Source organism: Meriones unguiculatus, chromosome 6 (genome assembly GCF_030254825.1).
Source record: "Meriones unguiculatus strain TT.TT164.6M chromosome 6, Bangor_MerUng_6.1, whole genome shotgun sequence".
In the NCBI taxonomy this organism is placed as follows: Eukaryota; Metazoa; Chordata; class Mammalia; order Rodentia; family Muridae; genus Meriones; species Meriones unguiculatus.
Genome location: NC_083354.1, coordinates 70,238,440 through 70,248,842, shown reverse-complemented (window position 1 = coordinate 70,248,842; position 10,403 = coordinate 70,238,440). Strand labels below are relative to the sequence as shown.

At 44.5% G+C, this 10,403-nt stretch overlaps 1 long non-coding RNA gene across 1 annotated transcript; it reads left to right on the top strand.

Annotated features, from left to right (window-relative positions):
• Positions 1–8,334: 8,334 nt before the first annotated feature.
• Positions 8,335–9,941, top strand: LOC132654520 (uncharacterized). Its single transcript, XR_009592152.1, has 2 exons — positions 8,335–8,501; positions 9,641–9,941. It is a non-coding gene; the product is annotated as an uncharacterized LOC132654520 (long non-coding RNA).
• The last annotated feature ends 462 nt before the right edge of the window (positions 9,942–10,403 follow it).

The window sequence follows — 10,403 nt, the reverse complement described above, 5'->3', positions numbered from 1 at the left end:
TATCACAGGAGATTAGAAACTGTAAAGTTAGGAATTCCTGCTCTAGGATGCACCGGTTCTGTTTCCAAAGATAAATATGCACAAAACTTCCTGTCTTCCTCTTGGTCCAGCCTCCCCTGACTGGCCTTTTCTGAAGATTTCCAGGACAAACTAGAAAGGAAAATAAAGCACATGCCACAGAAGGAACATCAAGGCCGTGTACACATTCCTGGTTCTAAGATAAGGACAACAAATGCAGGCGTGTTGGATAGATCCCTTCCCCAGTGTCAGCACTCAGTAAGCCGATGCTTTCTTTGAAAGCTGAATTCATTTACTTGCCATCTGCCTATCTGTTCATGTAAATGCACGCCATCACTTCTCTCCCAATAACTCCCGTAGGAGAGTTTACTAATAGCCAAATCTGGGAACTTCTCAGGCTCTTGCTAACTAGATAGTTAGCTAGGAAGAGAAGCTGAAAACAGATGGACAGCAATGATACAAAACCAGAGAAGGAAAAGAAGTGAAAAGCCAGAACCGTGTTCTAACAGTAGAAGGGCTTATGTAATAGCAAGCCTGCTGATGGGCATCAAGTCCTTAATGATAATTAATTTCACAGGGGTTTCTGGGCACTAGGCCAGAGCAGGTGAGACGTGCAGATACTTTCAATCTCCACTATGGTCGGCTCCCTTTGCTGATGAACAATGGCCTTCCTGAAGTGGGAAGGAAGAACGAACAAGGCATGGGGGGGTGCAGCTCAGTTTGTGGGAAGCTTGCTTGGCATGTAGAAAGCCCTGGCCTTCGCCCCTAGCATCACGTAAACCAGATAGAGTGGCATACACCTGTAATACCAGCACTCGAGGGAGAGGCAGGAAGATCAGAAGCTCAGGGTAAGCCTCAGCTACAAAGAGAGTTCAAGGCAAACCGGGGCTACATGAGACCCTGTCTCAAAACAAAACAAAGTGAAAAACAGAAGTGTTTAGAGAAAAATCATTCACATTTATTTCACAAACATTTTTTATTGGATATCAGTCCCAACCCTAGGAAGTTAGAAAAGAGTAATATTGAGGTCATGTCTACAAGAAGTTGGGGTTGTGTGTGTGTTGTTGTTGTTTTTCTTTTCTTTGGTTTTTGTGTGTGCCACCGTGTCTGGCTTACAAGACGTCCTCAATCTTGGGGAAGACAGAAATGGTGAGCAGATACTTTCCAGTGTGTTTAGCATGCTCTTATGTGATTGAAAGCCCAGAGGGAGATTTGTTTGGAGAAAACACAGGCCCCTGGTAGACAACATTGCCCTACTTTAAACTCACCTCTGCCATGTCCACAGCCACTCTGTGCTTCTTTTAGATCTCTGGCTGCTTTCATTTTGTGTTGCTGCAACAGAATCCCCAAGGCTGGAAAATTTATAAAGAGAAGACATTTATGTCTCAACATTCTAGAGTCTGGAAATTTCGAGATGAAGGTACGTATCTCACAAGGACCTGCCTGCATCATGACATGAGGAGGTTCGCGTGATGAGATTGGACATGAGAAGCAAGAGGCTGGGAACAAGAGACCATAAACAGGAGAGAAGTCACTTTTCTAACAAAGCCACTGAGTGGTAGCAACAGTGACTCATTACACTCCTCTCTTCTGATGAGCTCATCAGTAAGGCCAAAGTTCCCAACACTTTGGGTTGGGAGAACAGACACCATTAAAACCATAGCAACACATGAGCCAAAATCACTTAAAACAAAGCAAAAACAAAACAAAAAAAAAAACTTCCTTGGAGCAAAGCATCTCATGATAGAGTTGTAAGACAACGATTTGTTATATTTTGGTTACAGGGATGTGATAACGGCTACTCTTGGACTACATCTGGAATTAACTGTAAAACCTAAATGACTGGGCACACCAGTGAGGGATTTTTTCTTTCTTAATTAAATTGTTTGAGGTGGGGAGACCCACTTTTAATTCAGATCTTCTGAGGAGGGAAGACACACCTTTAATCTGGACCACACCCTCTGGGGCAGCCTATTTAAAAGACCCGGAAAAAGGAAGCTCACTCTTTACCCTCTAGCTCTCACTCTTGCTAGCAAGTCCATTCTTTCACTGGTATTAAAGCTGAGACCCTCTAATAAAGTTCCTCACGTGGTGGTGATCCCCAACTATAAAATTACTTTTGTTACTACTTCATAACTGTAATTTTGCTACTGTTATGAATAGTAATGTAAATATTGTTAGAGCTAGAGGTTTGCCAAAGAGGCCGAGACCCACCAGTTGAGAACCACTGCATCAGAGCCAATTCCTTTAGGATTCTTGTGTATACAAAAGACTGGCTGAGGCATCCAGGCTTTTGGATTGTACAGCTACTGGATTCTTGGGCCTTCTGTTCATAGGCCACCATTGTTAGCTGGACCACAGCCTGTAAGTCATAGGACATTCTATTCTAATAAATCATATATACATACATATACATATAAATACATATGTATAAAGAGAAAGATGTTCTGTAAGTTATTTTCCTCTAGAGAACCCTGACTAATACAAGGGACAATACCTCCTTCTGCTTCTCAGAAAACATGAAAGAGAAAAAGAAAGATACCCCCCCCAACGCACATGCACAGACCACCAACACCACCAAAATTACCACTACCACCACACTGGAGTGATAAAATGATAAAAGTCTGCTTCCAGAATGCCTTATTCTGAAAACTTGAGCTTTGTCAGGAAGCCACTTTGCCAGAGCATAAGGCAATCCTAGGCTGTGAGCTCCATCAGGGTGGGAAAGCCTGGACACTCAGACTGGGGCCTCAGACCAGCTTGGCACAAACCCATTTGTTAGTCAAGCTCCAACAAGAACTTTCCCCACAGTTCTGTTTCCCAGCCCTATTTCTGTCACCAAGAAAGCCACACCTTTTTTTTGGCCCAAGTCCAATTCTAATTCAAAATCACTCTTAGTATTGTCGTGGGAACCTTTCCAGGAGTCACTGGAGGAAATCCTGGTGTGGCAACAGATGTAGACATGGAAAAGAGAACAAGACCTGCTCACCGAGAGGCCTGCTGGGGTGGGGGTGGGGGTAGAGGAGTGGGATGGGAGAAGCAATACGTGTGTCGGCGACATGCTGGCTGCTTGGAGCTGAGCTTCGTGGAACTGTCACCTTCGCCATGCCCACTTGTCTGTCTCCACAGGAAGCTCCCACATATGCCCCTCCTGAATCCCAAGCCTGGTGTCTAGGCAAGTGGACACCACGGGAAGTCAACAGGGACATCCTCTCCACGGATGCAGGAGATTGCGAAGTTAGGGCTGCCGACGAGCTTTCCAGCTACTGAATACACATCCGCCTATACTCCTTCCTACAGAGTAGCACCAGTGTCCCGGGAGTTTCCCACACAAGGGCTCACCTCCCTTGCTTCCTCCTCCATCTGAGAGTATAACTCCTAACACTTGACGTCCTCATCAGCACTTGCTGAGACAGTGGCAATGGAAGCACGTTCTCCCTGCCCACCCATCCTTTCCCAGATAGCTCTCTCAGCTGCCCCCAAATTTAAAATCATGCTTAAAAAAATCACGAGTGCCCGCCCCACACCCAGTCCTGAGGAGAGAAGTTAAAATGCCGCTGTATACTCGACTCTGAAAAGCTCACCCACAGAATGCTGGTGGAACCGCTTTGGGAGGTTGAAGAATCTAGCTGCTATAGACTGCTTAGGAGAGGGCCTCACTTCTGGTCTCAGCTCTCTGATTCCCCATCTGCCAACATGGGAGTGAGCCGTGCAGCCAGGTCCCCCGGCAGCTCCTGCCACCACGGATGGAGCTGCCCACTGCCATGACGGGTCATACCTTCTAACCTGTCCGCTATAACCCCCCTCTTCTCCTTTACGCTGCCTGTTGGGAATTTTGCTTACGGCCGTGAGGGAAGTGACTGATGCATCAAATGAGATGTTTTCTAATCTATACTTCTCTCTAAACCTGTGTCCTATTACCTCCAGCCGCCCCGCATCACAGCAATGCACCCATGCTAAGCTTCTTGCAGTGATTTATCCAGTCAGGGTAAAATGGAAATATCTGAAAGGATGTGGTATCTGAGACAGACACAGGGACCGTGGATGTTAGGGAAGGGCTGAAAGTAAAGAGATATCCGTTCAACAGGTATGTCCTCGAAGTCAACTTCCTCTCCATGTCTGCTGCCCAGTCTCGGGTCTAGAGCAAAGCTCCAGGAGAAACACCTCAATGGTGGACTACAGCTTGGGGCACGGTTACACCAACTTCTGCTCTAGAAGGAAGGGTAATGGGTAGTCTTTTCTGCCATTAGTACAATGGGGGACTGGCAGGAACAAAGAGAGGTGTCCCCCTAAAGAAGTCTGCACCACCATTTTCTTCATACTTGAAATACGCGCACATGCAGGCACACACACATGCATGCACACACACACACATTCACTCACCCAGCACTACTACCCCATTCACCCTGCCACACCCCAACATTTCCATGTGAGCTTAGCTGTGATGTAAACTCCTCTGGTAAATCTTTGATTATCATAGTGTTTATACCCTTCATCTGCATCTCTTCAGAACTTTTCAGATAAAGCTAAATTTGTTTGTTTTGTTCTTCCCCAATTTTGGGTGAAATGGTCCCTTGGGAACCAACAAAGGAACTGGCCTACCAAGTGTGAACCTGGGAGAAAACAGGAAGGAGCCTCAGAGAAGCTACTTTAAAACAGTCACTGGCTAAAAATGATTTGGGGACTACTGTATGAACCCATGCTCACTAATGGAAATGGGAGCGCCTCTGGAAATGGGACTATAGTCTGCCTGATCCACCTTTCTGCTATGCTTGACTTGCGTACTGCACTGCAGAACCAAATTCCCACCCTCATGCCCACTTCCTCACTACTGAAACTCAGCAGCCTGGCGTGGCGACTCTCTCAGAACTGAAACAAAATCTTCAAAGGCTTCATTGAAAGTCTCAACCTGTAGGAAGCTTCTACTACTTATCTCATTGTCTGCAAAGAATTTCAATGTAATCTGTGGCCAGGTAGGAACATGATCTATTTCTACAGACACCTTGTGTGCTTTTGAGAAAGAACCACTTCTCTTAAGCATGTTCCCACCCTCTGTTAGCCTGGCTCCTATCCAGATCCATTTCTTCAGAGAATATTACAAATTTATTACAAAAGGGCCCACCAACTGAATCATTGATGATCTTAATAAAGTCGTTTAGGAGAGGACTAATAGATGTTGAAAGGACTTTGATGGGCACGGAGCCATTTTAGGAGAACAGCATGTAACTTCAGAAACTCAGGAGAGAATGGGCCTAGCAGAAGCAGAATAGGCAATGTCTCAGGGAAGGCATTCTGGATGTGTTGCTATTCTCATCCCCAAAGCTAAAGTTTGGGGATCATGGTGGCACTGTGAGCTCATGCTTCGAAGTCCTTCTCTGCAGTTGATCACAATGATCACAGAAAATATTTTTAAATTTATTTTTAATTGACTTTACATCCTTGTTGAAGGGCCATCCCTCTTCCCCTCCCAGTCTCCGCCTCCCTACCCCTTCCCCTTTTCCGAAGAAAAGGGTAGCTCCCTTTCCTATCCAGCCCAGCTCATCAAGTTGTATCAGGACTGGGCATATCTTCTTCCTCTGTTGCCTAGCAAGGCAGTCTCAGCAGGGGAAAGTGATCAAAAAAGCTGGCAAGTGAGTCCCTGTCCAATGTAGTCCCTACTTCCCTTACTAAGGATCCACATGAGGCCTAAGCTGCCCATCTCTTAAATCTTTGTAAAGGGCCTATGTTCAGATCACGTGTGGTACTTGCTTGATGCTTCAGTCTCAGCAAGCCCCTCTGGGCCCTGGTTAGTTGGCTCTGTTGGTCTTCTGTGTCTCTCCTGTCACTTCCAGGTCATTTTCTCTTTCCTCACACTTTTCCACAAAACTCCCTACGCATCGCCCAAAGTTTGGCTGGCAGTCTAGCCGTCTGTTTGGAGGCGATGCTGGGTAGCCCTCTCAGAGGACAACTTCTGCAAATTTAGTAGAACTCCATTCATAGTGTCAGGGGTTAGCACTCTCCGATAGGGTGGGCCTTTGGTTGGGCCAGAATATATTTTTAAGAGTAAATTTAAAACATGGTTTTTAAAAAATAAGCCATCTGCATATACCTTCATAAAGAAGAAACAAATATCTATGCAACAGAATATGAACAGAGAGGAAACATGTCTACCTCCTCAGGCTGTGAGTTTAGTAAGTGCTGGAGGTATCCAGAGATAGGGAGTAAAGATACCCTAAACAGGGGTAGCCCGAAGCTAGGCTTAGTGCCTGATTCTGGACATAGTGACGAGTTCCTGCCTTCAAAGAGCTGCAGCTGCAAGTGAGGCTAGGGCTGATATGAAGATGAATCTCCCACATTAGGGACAACAGATATGACAATGAACTGGGTTCACCAGACCATGGACTCAGTGACTAAGTCTGTAATATTTCCATATCATCTCAAGCTAGGTACCCAGACCCAGCAACACAAAGCCAAGCTGTGTGCTGGGGCCCTAAGGCCTAAAAGGGAGCAACTTGAAAACTGCTAGACAGAACAAAACACACAAGGAAAATGCACAAGAGAAGAGAGAAAGAATCACTTCACATATATATTGTGTAATCAAAATTCCAAAACTAAGAAACGGAATCAAAGAAATCAAGATTTGGAAGAAATGAAAGTAATAGCAGACCCTGAAACTAAATTTAACATAGGAATAGTTAGGATCCTCAAAAAAAAAAAAAAAAAAAAAGCTATTCATGAAGAGATAATTAAATTATGAAATAAAAAAGTAAAAATGAAGCAAGAACAGGCAGATATAAAAAGAAAACAACTGTAAATCCTGAAAATAAAAAGTATATTGTCTCTGTAAATCTAGGAGGCTGAGGCAAGAGGATTCTGACGTTTGAGGCCAGCCTCAATTACACAGTGACAACCTGTCACGGTGTTGGCGGGGGGGGGGGGGGGGGCGGGGAAGAAAGAAAAAGAAGACAAAGAAAAAGTGTTTGAATTAAAAAGAGCTTATTAACCTAAAACCCCTGCTCGGAGGGACGTAGCCCATGGCAGCTCAGTATCCAAGTGGCTTCCCTAGTAAGGGGAACAGCGACTAGTTCTGACATGAACTCAATGGTTGGCTCTTCGACCAACCCCAGCCCCCCCACCCCATGGGAGGAGCAGCCTAGCTAGGCCACAGAGGAGGACTTTGCAGCCAGCCCTGGTGAGACCTGATAAGCTAGGGTCAGATGGAAGGGGAGGAGGACCTTCCCTATAAGTGGACTTAGAGAGGGGCAAGGAGGAGATGAGGGAGGGAGGGTGGGATTGGCAGGGCTACAGCTGGGACACAAAGTAAATAATCTGTAATTAATATAAAATATATATATATAATTAAAAAGAGCTTATTGGGTAAAAAGCTTATTATTCTTGAATATAACAGTTTCAGTAATTCAAAGGTGATATTGAAGAATTTACTTAGGATGTGGCATAAAATGTTGAAGAAAACAATCAAACAATTATGCAAAAGCAGTTAAGAGAGTTAGAAGAGATATTGTGAAGTCTTGATATGTGCCTCCTAAGGAGTTGATGAATGAGATAAATACCTATAAATATTCAAAGAGACAACTTTTTAGAGGACTGGACAGTGGTGGCGCCTGCCATTAATCCCAGCACTCTGAAGGCAGAGTCAAATCGATGGATCTCTGTGAGCTCCAGGCCAGCTTGAGCTACATAGTGAGACCCTGCCTCAAAGTTACAAAACAAAAATATAATGAAATTATATGGAGTCTCAAAGTTACTGTGAGTACCAAAGAAAACACATAATAATGAACACACAATGACAACAATGAAAACATTTTGCAGGAAAAAAAATGTTGCAAAGAGAAAACTTTAAGAGCTACCCAAGGAAAAAAGACAGGTGACTTCCAAGGGAGACAGGTAGCCCCACTCCCTGGCATTAGACAGCAGGGTGATAGTTTTACCCCACTGAAGTAAAGCAGCTGTCAACCAGGACTTCTCTACCCAAGTAGACTATCATTCACAACAGCATAAAACAAATGATTTTTAGGCAAAAAAGGTAACTTTGTTACTATTCACATGGCTCAAGAGGACAAAATTCGCCAATATTTCTTCTTTGTTTACCAGAAAAAAAATTTTAAACCCAGAAATAAACAAATGCCATAAAATTGAATTTTTTGCTTGTTTAGTAAGTACAGAAATTCAAAGAGCAACTTCAAATGCCCTAAATGCCAGTTGTTGTAAGATATACCATTCATTTACAACACTTTTTTCATATTAATTGATTAACCGGCCACACCTGGGTTACAAAACATAAGTCAGCATTTTAAAATCAATGAGAGACAGGAAGTTGAAGCTGGGCCAGTTGGAGTGATTCTCGGGAACATAAAATGTTCCTGAGGAAGATTATTAAAAATCAGATCCTGAGTAGCATCTGAAGTTTCTGCTTCTGCTTCTGACTCAGGTGATGATGGACCTCGAAAGTCTGACATGCTGGCGTAGAAGAAAGAAGAGGAAAGGTAAGCGGAGCCAGGCAACTCTGGAGCCATCTGCCACCAGACCTAGAGCCACAGGTTCTGGGAAAGTTCTGGCCACAGTGACAGTTCTAATTCATGAGTAAGCACTTACTGACTGCAAAGCATTGTGGTCTAGTTCTGGAGGACTGGGGGATGACAGGAGATTATTTTCTCCTCCTGGCTTCAGTTTCCTCAACTATAAAGCAAGCTAGCAACAGTCCCATTCAGCTCGAAGGTCCTATGGCTTTCTGAGTTAAGTAATTGCACCATGGGCATTTAATTAATTTTATCATTATGCTTGATTGAAAAAAGAATTCTCTTTATCCCTTGGGAGCGGCAGGGCAAGCACAGTCTAGGGAGACGCTGAGTTGGAAATCTGTTTGGGGCCTGCCCTGAAGTCTCTGCCTTAAATTGTGAGGGCTTGCAGGAAGCAGACCTAGGCATTATAACAAATCCTCCACCCCACCCCGACCCCAACCAGTTTGCACCTTCCTGGTTCAGCCCTTGTCCCTAAGGAACTTAGCAAATAGAGCAAAGGGTGAGTAAAGGCAGAATGACCTTCACAGTTGCACCAATGATACCAAAACACTTTGAAACCAAAAAAGAAGAATAAAATCTTGATTACCAAGTTGAAAAAGAAAACTCTTAGACTCAACCCCAAACTACAAATCCCAGAAGATGCGGGTGGGTCCCTGTGAAAACCAGCAAGAAGAACAGGTAGCAAAATAACCCTCCAAGATCAACTGGCCTCAGAGCTTAAAGGCTGACTTCTGTCAAGCATGGGTCCCTCCAGCAGCGAAAACAGCCAAGCCGACAGCCCAAACACTGGAGCCCACCACGTCTGCAGCATCTACCATAGGAATCTTTATTTGTTCTGACATTCCTTTTATCAACACTTGGTTACCCCTGCACTGCAGACTCCAAGCTGTCTTGTTTAAAAGGCTATCTGCAAGTCCTGAAAGGACTAACCTCTAAAATGGGTGTTAATTGGGCCTTTGTTGATTCTGAACCCAAACACGATAAACTGTAGTGTTTCTTCTTTACTCACTGCTGAGATTCCACCCTTACTGCCAGGCCAAAGTCCAGAGGCCTTCTTGCTTAAATTGAGTTTTGTTTTGTTTTTCTTTCCCGTCCCTTTCCAGCTTGTGTTTTGGACAAGGAGAAAGCACGCAGCCAGAAGGACTCTGGGTCTTTCTCTCACCTCGTCTGACAGTGTTACATCCAAAGTAAAGCAGGCTGTACAGTGTCTTCAGGAAGAGATGACCTAAGAAGGAAGCTTCTCTGTCACTCCTGGACTCTTTCTCCTCAGCACAAAATTGTTCCATTAGCTAATAAATGTTCCTACTGCCTCTGGCCCCAAACGTAGTTAACTGTGGCCCAGTTTCCCTGGGTGTTGGCTGAGTGCTTACCTGGGGCTGAGAGCCAAGCAACAAATGACTGACATTGATTGTTTTCATTATCTTTGTTCTCATCTCCCATTTCTGTCCTACAACCACATCACATTGTCTGTCAGATTCTAGAGGTTTCCCTGCCACTGAAGGAGACTTTTCCGACTGTAAGTGGAGCAGCATGACTGCAGAACACAATAAAAATGCAAAGAGCTACCCTAAAACCCATCAAGTAATCAAGTAGGGACACATTGCTCCTGGGGTCCCACTCCTGTCTCTTATCCTTGGACCCTCTACCCACTGCCACCATTTGACAAAAAAAAAAAAAAAAAAAGATTTTGGTTTGGGGGCAAAGGATTGGATTTATGTTCAAGACTTTGTCAAAGGCCCTCAGATCCTGGAACTTGCAATGTAGACCAGGCTGGCCTGGATCTCACAGAGATCTGCCTGTTCCTGCCTCCTGAGTGCTGGTATTAAAGGCACAGGACACCATGCCTGTGGCTCAGTGTAATTTTTG